We start from the raw sequence: 14,059 nt of genomic DNA, 5'->3' as shown, positions 1-14,059 counted from the left end.
AAAGGGCCCACTCATGCCCTGTCAAACCACCATGTGTCTCCGTCTCTGATCATTGCTCTAAGTTGATCTTCTCCATCCATTGGGAAAATCCCACCCCAATGATATTTCTACGCAGCACATCACCTCTCTCTATGGCACGTACCACTGAGAATGAAGTGTATCCTTGCCTGTAAAGACTTGGCAAAGTGCCACTTAGAAGATAATGTAAAGATGTGGAAGAAGGTCATGGTAGGATGAGAATATAGAGAACATAGAACATAGAACGGTACAGCACAGTACAGGCCCTTCGGCCCACAATGTTGTACCAACCCTCAAACCCTGCCTCCCATATAACCCCTCAACCTTAAATTCCTCCATATACCTGTCTATTAGTCTCTTAAATTTCACTTGTGTATCTGCCTCCACCACTGACTCAGGCAGTGTATTCCACGTGCCAACCACTCTCTGAGTAAAAAATCTTCCTCTAATATCCCCCTTGAATTTCCCACCCCTTACCTTAAAGCCATGTCCTCTTGTATTGAGCAATGGTGCCCTGGGGAAGAGGCACTGGCTATCCACTCTATCCATTCCCCTTATTATCTTGTATACCTCTATCATGTCTCCTGTCATCCTCCTTCTCTACAAAGAGTAAAGCCATAGCTCCCTTAATCTCTGATTATAATGCATACTCTCTAAACCAGGCAGCATCCTGGTAAATCTCCTCTGTACCCTTTTCAATACTTCCACATCCTTCCTATAGTGAGGCAACCAGAACTGGACACAGTACTCCAAGTGTGGTCTAACCAGAAATTTACAGAGCTGCATTATTACCTCGCGACTCATAAACTCTATCCCTCGACTTATGAAAGCTAACACCCCATAAGCTTTCTTAACTACCCTATCTACCTGTGAGGCAACTTTCAGGGATCTGTGGACATGTACCTCCCGATCCCTCTGCTCCTCTACACTACCAGGTATCCTGCCATTTACTTTGTACTCTGCCTTGGAGTTTGTCCTTCCAAAGTGTACCACCTCACACTTCTCCGGGTTGAACTCCATCTGCCACTTCTTAGCCAACTTCTGCATCCTATCAATGTCTCTCTGCAATCTTTGACAATCCTCGACACGATCCACAACTCCACCAACCTTTGTGTTGTCTGCAAACTTGCCAACCCACCCTTCTACCCCCAACATCCAGGTTGTTAATAGAAATCAGGAAAAGTAGAGGTCCCAGAACCGATCCTTGTGGGACACCACTAGTCACAACCCTCCAATCCGAATGTACTCCCTCCACCACGACCCTCTGCTTTCTGCAGGCAAGCCAATTCTGAATCTACCTGGCCAAACTTCCCTGGATCCCATGCCTTTTGACTTTCTGAATAAGCCTACCGTTTGGAACCTTGTCAAATGCCTTACTAAAATCCATGTAGATCACATCCACTGCACTACCCTCATCTATATGCCTGGTCACCTCCTCAAAGAACTCTATCAGGCTTGTTAGACACGATCCGCCCTTCACAAAGCCATGCTGACTGTTCCTGATCAGACCATGATTCTCTAAATGCCCAAAGATCCTATCTCTAAGAATCTTTTCCAACAGCTTTCCCACCACAGACATAAGGCTCACTGGTCTATAATTACCCAGACTATCCCTACTACCTTTTTTGAACAAGGGGACAACATTCGCCTCCCTCCAATCCTCCGGTACCATTACCGTCGACAATGAGGACATAAAGATCCTAGCCAGGGGCTCAGCAATCTCTTCCCTCGGCTCGTGGAGCAGCCTGGGGAATATTCTGTCAGGCCCTGGGGACTTACCTGTCCTAATGTATTTTAATAACTCCAACACCTCCTCTCCCTTAATATCAACATGCTCCAGAACATCAACCTCACTCATATTGTCCTCACCATCATCAAGTTCCCTCTCATTGGTGAATACCGAAGAGAAGTATTCATTGAGGACCTCGCTCATTTCCACAGCCTCCAGGCACATCTTCCCACTTTTATCTCTAATCGGTCCTACCTTCACTCCCGTCATCCTTTTGTTCTTCACATAATTGAAGAATGCCTTGGAGTTTTCCTTCACCCTACTCGCCAAGGCCTTCTCATGCCCCTTTCTTGCTCTCCTCAGCCCCTTCTTAAGCTCCTTTCTTGCTACCCTATATTTCTCAATCGACCCATCTGATCCTTGCTTCCTAAACCTCATGTATGCTGCCCTCTTCCACCTGACTAGATTTTCCACCTCACTTGTCACCCGTGGTTCCTTCACCCTACCATTCTTTATCTTCCTCACCGGGACAAATTTATCCCTAACATCCTGCAAGAGAACCCTAAACATTGACCACATGTCCATAGTACAATTCCCTGCAAAAACATTATCCCAATTCACACCCACAAGTTCCAGACTTATACCCTCATAATTTGCCCTTCCTTAGTTAAAAATTTTCCATGATAATGTTAAAGGCCAGGGAGCAGAGGTCACTGTCGCCCAGATGCTCACCCACTGAGAGATCTGTGACCTGACCCGATTCGTTACCTAATACTTGATCTAGTATGGCATTCCCCCTAGTCGACCTGTCAACATACTGTGACAGGAATCCATCCTGGACACACTTAACAAACTCTACCCTGTCTAAACCATTGGAACTAATCAGGTGCCAATCAAGCAACACACATTAAAGTTGCTGGTGAACGCAGCAGGCTAGGCAGCATCTCTAGGAAGAGGTACAGTCGACGTTTTGGGCCGAGATCCTTCGTCAGGACTAACTGAAAGAAGAAATAGAAAGAGATTTGAAAGTGGGAGGGGGAGGGGGAGATCCAAAATGATAGGAGAAGACAGGAGGAGGAGGGATGGAGCCAAGAGCTGTTCGGTTGATTGGCAAAAGGGATATGAGAGGATCATGGGATGGGAGGCCTAGGGAGAAAGCAAGGGGGAGGGGGGAAGCCCAGAGGATGGGCAAGGGGTATAGTGAGAGGGACCTGAGTGTGGCTTCATCTTGACAGTAGAGGAGGCCGTGGATAAACATATCAGAAAGGGAATGGAGGAAGAACACTTTATATTCCGTCTGGGTAGCCTCCAAACTGATGGCATGAACATTGACTTCTCCAACTTCCGTTAATGCCCCACCTCCCCCTCGTACCCCATGCGTTATTTTTTATATTATACATATAAAATTTTTCTCTTTCTCCTTTTTCTCCCTCTGTCCCTCTCACTATACTCCTATTCACAAATAAAAGTTGTTAGTTAAATTGGTCAAAATCATTGGTTGTAATTCTGATTTATGTGAACGAAGGGTTGGGGGCAGAATATGTTTCGAGGCTCTGTAGACACATTTACAATTAAATCTGACCCATTGTTTGAATGCTACAATTCCTGACTTGCCTGCATTTTGCAGTGCGATGTGTGCACGTGTTGGGTGCTCTGACTTGTTGAGAAGGGTGTAAATTCTGCCTGCTGGGATTATGCAAAGTAGGCAGACGGTTTTGTTCGTTAATATGCATTGCTGATTGGATGCTTGTTCTATCAAGTGGACCTCAGAATTGCAACAAACACTACTGGGCACAAATCATTCTGCAGTTGCTTCTGCAATGTCAGTGACTGATATTGCTATGGCTGTGATGATACTAGAATGCTGTTGAGCTGAGGGAGAACTGATCACTGCCTCATTTAGTAATCCTTAGAATTACTTGAAGAACAACCTGCTTTTAACTGATGCAAGCCATTTCTGAAATTAAACCCCAATTTTCACCAATCACGGTTCTTTTAAGCAATGATCCAGGCAGATGAACATCAGATACAACCCAGAATTTAGAACAGTACAGCAGAAGAACAGGCTCTTTGGCTCATGATGTCTGTGCTGACTGTGACAGGCCTGAAGTTATTTGCATCTGCCTGCACTTGATACATGTCCCTCCATTCACTCCTGTGTCTTATGGTCTTATACCATCCGTTCCCTATCTGTTCATGAGCCTGACTAAATGCCTTTTCATCACCACAAGAAGGCATCTGCCACTCTTCATGTAAAGAAATTGTCCTGCACGTTTCTCTTAATTCCCCCAACTCCGGACCTTAAAGCTCTGCCCCCTAGTACTTGACATTTCTACCCCGGCAAAGAGACTTCCATTGCCTATCCTATCGATGTCTCTGATAATTCCATAAACTTATCTCAGGTCTCCCCTCAACCTCTGACACTCCAGAGAAAGCAATGCTTGTCTATTCAATCCCTCCTTTTAGCTAACACTCTAATCCAAGTAGAATCCTAGTGAATCACTTCTGCACCTTCTCCAAGGCCTCCCCATGCTTCCTGTAATGCGACCAGAACTGAACACAATACCTCAAAAACAGCCTGAGCAAAGTTTTATACAACTGCAGAAATGATCAAAGTAGTAGGCAGCATGAATTTTGTGTGTACTATGTAGTAAAGCAAATTATAATCTCAAATGTTGATCGTTGTGCACATCTTTCCAGCAACAATCCAATTAGAGTCCTGTGAGTGTTAAATCATCTCATGTATGGCCTGGAAATAACAAATGTTGCAATTACTATGTGGCTGGCCGGTGGAGTAGTGACATACGCACTGGACTTTGAGACGAATGGTCGCAAGTTCGAATTCAGCCAGCTCCTTGCATGCTTACCATACCTGCTGGGTTAAGGCTGATTTATACTTCTGTGTCAAATGGGTGCCGTAACCTACACAAGTGGCCTACACGCGTTGTGAGCATTTATACTTGTGTATTGGTGTGTCTGCGTCACTCTGCAATTCGCGCACGTCACACATGCGCACACACCTGCCCGTGCAAGGCTTCATGGGCCTGGTAGTCTTTCTCGGGGTAAACAAGTTTAGCAAGCGTCTCTTTTAGTAAAAGCTGTGTCCTCCATAATTTCGGAGGTCTGTAAAGCTTTATGGAAAGCATTGCAGCCAGAGTTCCTTCCCTGCCCATCTGTCGCCCAATGGGAAGCTATTGCAGCGTAGGAGGGAATGCGATGCTACCAAGCGGACCAATCACAGTTGTTGAGGTCTGCGTTGCCACGACGCGTAGTTACATTTTGAGAGAGGTGCGCGTCAGGTCACGGCGTAGGGATCCACGTAGGCTCTGCGTAGCGTTCGTGGCTACACTGTACCTACGGCATCGATTTGACGCAGAAGTATAAATCAGCCTTTAAGCGTAAAAGACAGACAAAGATGCTAAAGAAATGGCAAGGTTTCTGCCTGATGCACCACAAGGCGTGAAAGGGAACAGCAAACACTTGCCATATACTCTGATGATTGTAAACTCCACAGTGTTTCCAGTATACTTCGTTATAGGTGGAGATAAAATTTATCAATATTTGGAGCAAACCATTCGCAGATTCAAATATTCAGAATGTTGATTCCAAGTTAAGGCCCAAGTGAAGCAGTAACAATCAGTAACTTTAAGAAACAATATTTACAACAATAATTAAATGTAATAATGGATATTCAACTACATCAGGGGTTTAAAATAAATGCTCTGGGATGATTGTTCATTTTCAAATGGGACAATTCATAATCATCCTTATTGCTTCTCGACATATTCTGTTCAGCTAACAACTTCTCCACAGGAGACACTTGTGACGGAATGATGCCCATCATAAAACAAAGGTGGAATAAAATTACTTGCAAAGAAGAGGAGAAAATTACAGAGATAAATAAGTTTATATTTATTGACTTCCCTCATTAAGCTACACTTACTCATGTTTATAATGTAGGGTAATTGATGAAAACGTACATAATTCACAGCCACTGACATTGAGTTGGGATCCAGTTTAAGAGATGGTCTGACATGATCAATGATTCAAAACTTCTAAAGATTAAAGGTGCATTTTATTATCAAAATATGTGTGCAGAATGCAACTCTGAGATTTGTCTTCTCCACATAGCTGTTTAATACTGAAAAAAACCATGGCGTCGTTAAAAGAAAAGACATTCCTCCCCCCACACGAAAAAGAATAGGAAACAAAACTGTCAAACCCCAACCCCTCCCTTGCACAAAAACCAACTGATTGCCCACCTAGAAAATGACAAGAAGAAACAAAACACAGAAAACTGAAGTAAATCATACAGTCCGCACCAAGAATCCCATACGTCTTGAAATTTCCAGAACATCCTCCACTGACCCATGACCTCCCAAATGCTTTCTTGGAGAGCAATCGCCAACCCGGCCTCCACTGCATTCTCCTCAAGGTTTCGATCGGCAAGAAATGGAGTCTCCCGATAGAAACGTAGAGAAACTTACAGCACAATACAGGCCCTTTGGCCCACAATGCTGTCCCGAACATGTACTTACTTTGGAAATTACCTTGGGTTACCCATAGCCCTCTATTTTTCTAAGTTCCATGTACCTATCCAGGAGCCTCTTAAAAGACCCTATTGTATCTGCCTCCACCACCGTTGCCGGCAGCCCATTCCATGCACTCACCACTCTTTGTGTAAAAAAAACTTACCCCTGACATCTCCTCTGTACTTGCTTTCAAGCACCCTAAAACTGTGCCCGCTTGTGTTAGCCATTTCAGCCTTGGGAAAAAGCCTCTGACTATCCACACAGTCAATGCCTCTCATCATCTTATACACCCTTATCAGGTCACCTCTCTTCCTCGGTTGCTCCAGTGAGAAAAGGCCAAGTTCGCTCAACCTATTCTCATAAGGCATGTTCCCTAATCCAGGCAACATCCTTGTAAATCTCCTCTGCACCCTTTCTATGATTTCCACATCCTTCCAGTAGTGAGGCGACCAGAACTGAGCACAGTACTCCAAGTAGGGTCTGACCAGGGTCCTATATAGCTGTAACATTGCCTCTCGGCTCCTAAACTGAATCCTATCATTGATGAAGGCCAGTGCACTGTGTGCCTTCTTAACCACACAGTCAACCTGTGCAGCAGCTTTGAGTGTCCTATGAACTCAGACCTCAAGATCCCTCTGATCCTCCACACTGCCAAGTGTCTTACCATTGTGACGAGAATACACATAGATTAAGATGTTAGCTGTCCTGTGCTGGCACCAGTGGGATCAGCAGTTGGTCTGCCACCCGTCTTCAGGAGAAAGAGAGATAAGGAAAACAATGGAGCAGCATTTGGAGATGTTAATGAAGGGACGGAAGGAGAGCTGTCAAGATCGGCCCCCCTTTGAACCCTGAACTGTTTGAAGTGATGGACAGGCGATACCCCAGCAGGGGGATAAAAAGGGACAGGTTCGCTAAGGCAGACACACAGGACACCCCGAGGTAATGAGACCCTGGAAGCGGTGCATCTCCCACAAGTCGGTGGGAGGTTTTGGAGGGCTGTTTGCAGGACCAAGCCATAGACGCACAGGGTGGAAAGGTACAATCGGCGGGAACCTGGTGTGTGTCCGCCCTTGCCTGGGTGCCAGGTTTCACTGCTTCACTGCAGGGAAACGATTGTATCTGGAAACGGAGGGGTCACGGTCGGTGACCTCAGATGACATCACAAAGGACTCGTCTGAAAGCTGACTGCGAAGAATATGGAAGGTCTGTGTGGAAGCCGTTTGAATATTCATTCGTTTTTGCTCTCTCTCTCCTTCCCCGGCCATCCATCTCCCACGGCAGTGATTACTGTGAACTGAACTGAACTCAATTGAACTGAACTTTGCGTCACTTTGAAACTGGTCATTTACCCCTAGACGACGATAGAGCTTGATTGACCCTGTTAGCCTAATTCTGTGTACATGTGTGTTTATTATTGCTGAACTGTTGCATTTATTATCCTTTTGATTAGAGTACTGTGTTGCTTGTTTCTTTAATAAAACTTTCTTAGTTCTAGTAATCCAGACTCCAACTGAGTGATCCATTTCTGCTGGTTTGGCAACCCAGTTACGGGGTACGTAACAGTCATAAGAGTGGGCTCCTAGGAACAGTGCCCAACATTGTAACCGGGTAGCAGTCATCACTGGAATTCCCTTCCTGGGATTGAAAATGGACACAAGGAGCTGGTGATCTGTCACTAGTGCAAACATTTGTCCATCGAGGTAGTGGTACAACTTCTTTTATTCCCCATCCTAGACCTCGGTTGATCTGTGCGTAGTTGCATTCTGCTCATCAGTGATCTTGAAGCAAATGTAATCAGATGTTCAGATCCATCTTTCATAATGTGTGACAAAATGCCATAAGGGGATGCGTCGCACGCCAGTCTGATGGGCGGTCGTGGTTTCCTATGGGTGACAGTTCATCTGATGTTATGAGTCTCTTTGTTTCCTGGAATGCTTTTTCACATCTTTCTGACCATTCGCACTTCGCTCCTGTCTGTAACAGTACGTTCAAAGGGTGCAACACTGTAGCAAGATTTGGGAGAAACTGGTGGTAGTAGTTTACAAGGCCCAAGTATGACCTGAGTTGTGACAAATTTTCTGGTGTGGGTGCCTGTAACACTGCTTCAATCTTCTCTTGTGACTTACATAAGCCATGCTTGTCAGTGACATGTCCACAATATGAGATTTCATTCTTGAAATATCACATTTCTCTCTCTTTGCATGCAGACCATACTCACTCAGCCTGGTAAGCACTTTACCAAGGATCTGGAGGTGCTCTTCATCATTTTTGCCAGTCACGATGATGTCATGAAGGTAACATTGTGTTCCTGGGATATGTTGGAGCACTTGGTCCATTGTTCTTTGCCAAAATGCTGGAGCTGAAATGATACCAAAGGCGAGACATCAGTCCCTTGTGAGTGTTAATTGTGAGGAACTTCCTGCTTGACTCCTCAATCTCTATTTGCAGATAGGCATGTGACAAGTCAATCTTTGAAAACTTCTCCCCGCCTGCCAAAGGTGTAAAAATGTCTTCTATTTGTGTCAGGGGATACTGCATCGTACGCAGCACCAGGTTGATGCTCACCTTGAAATCTCCACATATGCCAACGGCTCCGGCCTTCCTTTTCTTACAATGGGCATGGCCCAATCACTCCACTCAACTTTGGAGAGAATTCCAAACCCCTCCGAGCTCCAAAGGCTAACATCTACTTTAGGACATTAAACATAAGGATGCCCTTTATGAAATCTTGATGTTGCTGCTTCATCAAATCAATTCTGGCCCTTATGCCTTTGAGTTTACCATTAGCATTAAGCAGCTGTGCCAGTCTCTGGTTAGTGCTACAATTTGGGCTGCAGTTGCCTCTTGATGGCACATGGAGAGCTTTGATCGAGTTCCAGTCTAGTTGGAATTTTCTCGACCATTCACGTCTAAAAGCTGCTGGCCCTCCACTGTTCAATACATAGAAGCTCTAACTGCTGTGTTTGGCTCCTGTATGTCACATTCACCTTCAATTTGCCTTTGGGAGTCACTGTTTTGCTGGTGTAGCTCTATAGCATCACTGAGGTCTTTTCTAATGGTATATTAGAAAACAGTCTGTTGTAATCAGCCTCTGGAATTATAGACAAAGTTCACCCTGTATCCAGCTTCATTTTCAGTTTTACCCCGGCCACATCTATTGTGATCCAGATGATTTTATGATCTGCTTCAATAATACTGTGCAGCTCTGGGCATGACAGCTCACCTTTGTCAGACTCTTCATTGCCTGCTTCACATTTGGTCCCTTTATGCATATGCTTTGTTTTGTGTGTGAAACTTTTCATTCAGTGTGCTTTTTCTCTTTAATTGTGCTTTTTGTCTAACTTGCACACTCTCTCCCATGTGAGCTTTCTGCAAACTTTTTCTTTGAACCAACAGTCATTTGCATCTTGAGAGGGTTTGCCACATCAATAATATTTTTGGCTTTTTGCACCATTCAGGTTTGTGCATTTCATATTCTAATCTCTTTTTCTGTAGTTCTGCTACATCCCTTGCTGCAGTCTCTAATGATATTGCTACGGTCAATGTCCATTCTAAGTTTAGGTCTCTTTCTGTCAGTAGCCTCTTTTGAGTGTTTTCACTATGCATGCTACATATAAGCCCGTCCCTTAATGCCTCAGAAAGACTAGCTATAAGGTCACAGTACTGGGTAAGTTTGTGCAGTTCTTCAATGTATTCCAGTTCCTTTTGTAAAATCTAAATGTCTCCGCTATTACCAACAGTTTCGGGCTCAAGTCATTTTGTAAAATTGTAACAATTCCATTGAACATCTTGCTTGCTGGCTTTTCAAGGGTTACTAAGTTGCGTAAGAGACTGTACCCATTAAGCTAAGAAGTGCGGGGCTTTCTTTCGCTCAACCATATTGTTTGCCTTACAATACCGTTAAACCTTCTCGATATGTGACTCCCACCTTTTATTAGCACTATCACGTTCATTAATTTTCCCAACTGAAGCCATTGCCATATTATTTTCACTTTAACTTTGCTAGTTGCATCTTTCAGTGTGTACTATGCACTGTTACTTGTGTGTCCTATTGCTGGCATCTGTCATGGGCTTTGTACCATTTAACTCTCGCTGTTTCATCCCGTAACAGTTGGTGCAGCTGGTGGAATTCTCTGACATTCAAGTTTGTACTCATCGCTAATTTGTTGTCCCTGTGCAGCTATAAATAATTTAAATAAATGCACGCATGAGAGAGATGGATTTAACTGAGGTATTCACATTGCAGTGAGAGAGAACAATGTACATGCTTAGACAACAGTCTATACATAGTGCTAAGTGGAGTCATTGTTCTAAAATAGGTCCATACGTTACAGAAAGTATAGCACTCTCTTTCACAGATGGTGATTTGCAGGAGTACTGCTTACACCTGCAGTCACTGAAGAAGGATCTTCGGATTCGATTCACGGATTTAAATGATCTGGAAAATCCAGACTGGGTGATTAACCCATTTCCTTGCAAGGTGGAAAAACAGGAAGGAAAGTTGCAAGAAGAAATTATTGAAATTCCAAATGATGATGGAGCAAAAACGCTTTTCAAAAATGTTGGTGTTTCTGATATATGACTACACTGTCATATGAAGTTTCCTGGTCTTAGGAGAAGAGCCACCTGCTCTTCATTGCATTTCCATCCTGCCACCTTGTTGAAAGAGGCTTAAGTGCAGTGAATCACATACTCACAAAAAACAGAAACTGCTTGGACATTGTTACGCGTGGGGACTTAAGGCTTTTGCCGTCACATTTCAGCTGTTGCTAAACACCATCAGGTTGTTCACAAATGTTGACTTCATTGGACCATTATGGGATCCCCCTATGTTATTTCTGTTAACTGTTGGAACTCCCGAGTGGTTCAACCACACACTTCTGAAGTATTCCTCAAATTCGGGAATATCCTCAGAACTCTTCTGCAAGCAGCTGACTACCTTTCCCCACTCTGTTAATGTTGGGTCTATTCACTTGACCACAGCCGACTGGCATTCCAACCACCTTGCAGATTTTACTAATCCTTCCTTCGTCAGCATCACTTCTACACATCAACTGCCTGACCTGTCCAGGAGACAACAGTGTGGCCACAATATGGGTGCAAATTGTTTACATCTTTAATACACAAAGTTCCGTCGAGTTCTTCAAAGCTCTATGAAGCATTTATCAATCTTCTCAGGTTCTGCAGATTTGTGAGAAAACACAAGCCTTCTTTCATAGGTCCTGTTGTCATTCCAACGCAGCTTGGTCATTAATGGATTCAGTCGTGGCATGGCTGCCTGTCCTGTTTTCTCATCACTGTCATTATCACTTACATCGCTAGGAAGGGCTGTATTATCCATTCTGCATTCCTGTAAATTGGAATAATGGTGCTGACTTGGATTAGTTCGATATGGGGGGTGTTTGCCAAAGAGGAGGATCAGTGACAGGACCATCACTCTGACAACCTCACTGTGCTTCTCTGTATGATCTCACTTTGTCTCTGAGCTTTGTAGAGCTCACTGTGACTCAATTACTTTTCAAACTTTTAGTTTTCTCACTGGTTTGGTTAATGCACAGACTTGTTCTTTGAATTTCTCAGTGTGTGTATCCTGCTGATATTGTCACTGAACATGCTCCCTCTTTCTCAGTTGTTAAGTCAACTAATTCCATCCAGTTTATATGTTTCTCTTAATCTGGCATTTTGACCCATGCCCTTTGAATTCAAATTTCAAAGTAAATTTATCATGAAAGTATGTATATGTGACCATATGCTACCACCGAGATGCATTTTCTTGCAAACATTCCTGACAGAACAAAGAAATAGAATCAACCAAAAACTACAAAGACTGACAAACAATCAATGTGCAAAAAGAAGAGAATCTGTGCAAACATTAAAAACAGACAATAGTAATCATTATTTATTTATTAATAATAAATAATCCTGAGAAAATGAGATGTAGATTATTTGGAAATGAATCTATGAGTTGTAGAATCAGTTCAACATTGAGGTGAGTGAAGTAATCCATGCTGGTTCAGGACCTGGAAGGTTGAAATGTAATAACTACTCCTGAACCTATTGATATGGGATCTAAATCTCCTGTACCGCCTGCCTGATGGCAGCAGGGAGAAGAGAGCATAGCCTGGATGGTGGGGTCCTTGATAATGGATTTGCTTTCTTGCCACAACACTCCTTGTAGATGTGCTCAGTGGTGGGATGGTTAGGAGGGTTTTTCTTGTAATGGACTGAGCTGTATCCACTGCTTTTTATAAGCTTTGCCATTCTTGGGCATTGTTGTTTCCGTAGCAGGCCGTGATACAAACAGTTAGGATACTCTGCACTGTGCATCTATAGGGGTCTGTGAAAGTTTCAGATTATATCTGGATACGGGCAAACTTATAAGAAGGTAGAGATACTGCCATGCCTTCTCTATAATGGCACTCATGTGCTGGTGCCTGGCAGATTCTCTAATACGATAACGCCACTAAATTTAATGTTACTGATACTTTCAACCACCAATTTGTTAATGAGGACTGGCGCTTGGACTTCTGTTTTCTTTCTCCTGCAGTCAATAATCAGCTCCTTGATCATGTTGACATCAAGAAAGAGGTTGTAGTTGTGGCGCCAATCAGCCAGATTTTCAATCTCCCTCCAATACACTGATTCATCACTACCTTTGATTTGGCCAACAACAATGGTGTTGTCACCAAACTTGGCATTGAAGCTGTATTTAGCACTCGCATTCATAAGTAAAAAGCAAGTGGAGCAGGGGACTAGGCACAGAACCTCGCAGTGCACCTAGGCTGATGATGATTTTGGAGATGTTTACTTTTAAAAAATTATTTAGAGATACATCACACAACAGGCCCTTCTGGCCCAACCAGCCACACCACTCAGCAATCCACCTATTTAACACTAGCCTAATCATAGGACAATTTGCAATGTCCAATTAACCTTATTAACTGGCTCGTCTTTGGACTATAGGAGGAAACTGGTGCACCCATGTGGTTATGGGGAGAATGTATACACTCCTTACAGACGGTGCCAAAATTTAACTCTGAAATCCAATGCTCCATGTTATAATAGAGTCACGCTAACCGCTACACTACCGTGTTGTTGTCAGTCCATACTGACTGAGATCTGCAAGTGAGGAAATCAAGCATCCGCTTGCACAAGGAGCCAAATTAAATGAGACTCAGCCCTGGTCATATATTTAGCCCTGACGTCTTCAATAGTCTTATCCAGTTGAAATACTTTGTTCAGATCAGAACTAAAACTCTCAGTGATCTGTCCTCATGTAGCTACTAGAGGTTCAGTTCTCCCTTTTCCTGAAGTGGGTTTCCTCTTTGATTTGTCCATGTCTTTGGTCCTCCTCTTACTACGTGTAGACAAAGGCCAACTGATTATTTAATGGGCACCTTATAGCCAGAAATAATAGAATGTGCAATCACAATTCAAATGGACCACACAGAGCTAGATTGATTACATCAAATGGCCATGTAGATCATTCACAGCTGAAAGTGCTGTTTAACTTCACTTAAAAAATAGTAGAGGAGATGACCCCTAGATTTTTTTAACTAGTGCACCAAGGCAATAACGAGATGCATCGCTGATGATTAGGAAAGTAAGAAAGTCTAACTTCCTGCTGTGTGTGCACTCTGGAACTCTCCACCTTCCCTGAGAATTTTCCTGTCCCTTATCCTCCGAGACATGGTGTACGTGACATTAGATTGTTGGACCTGGAGAAGAGCTGTCCAGAGATCCTTTCAATGAAGAATGAGGCACAAAGCTTATGGTAGAG

The sequence above is a fragment of the Mobula hypostoma genome, chromosome 10 (genome assembly GCF_963921235.1).
Source record: "Mobula hypostoma chromosome 10, sMobHyp1.1, whole genome shotgun sequence".
NCBI classification, from domain to species: domain Eukaryota; kingdom Metazoa; phylum Chordata; class Chondrichthyes; order Myliobatiformes; family Myliobatidae; genus Mobula; species Mobula hypostoma.
The sequence above is the reverse complement of the archived record's forward strand: the minus strand, read 5'-3'. Positions refer to the sequence as shown.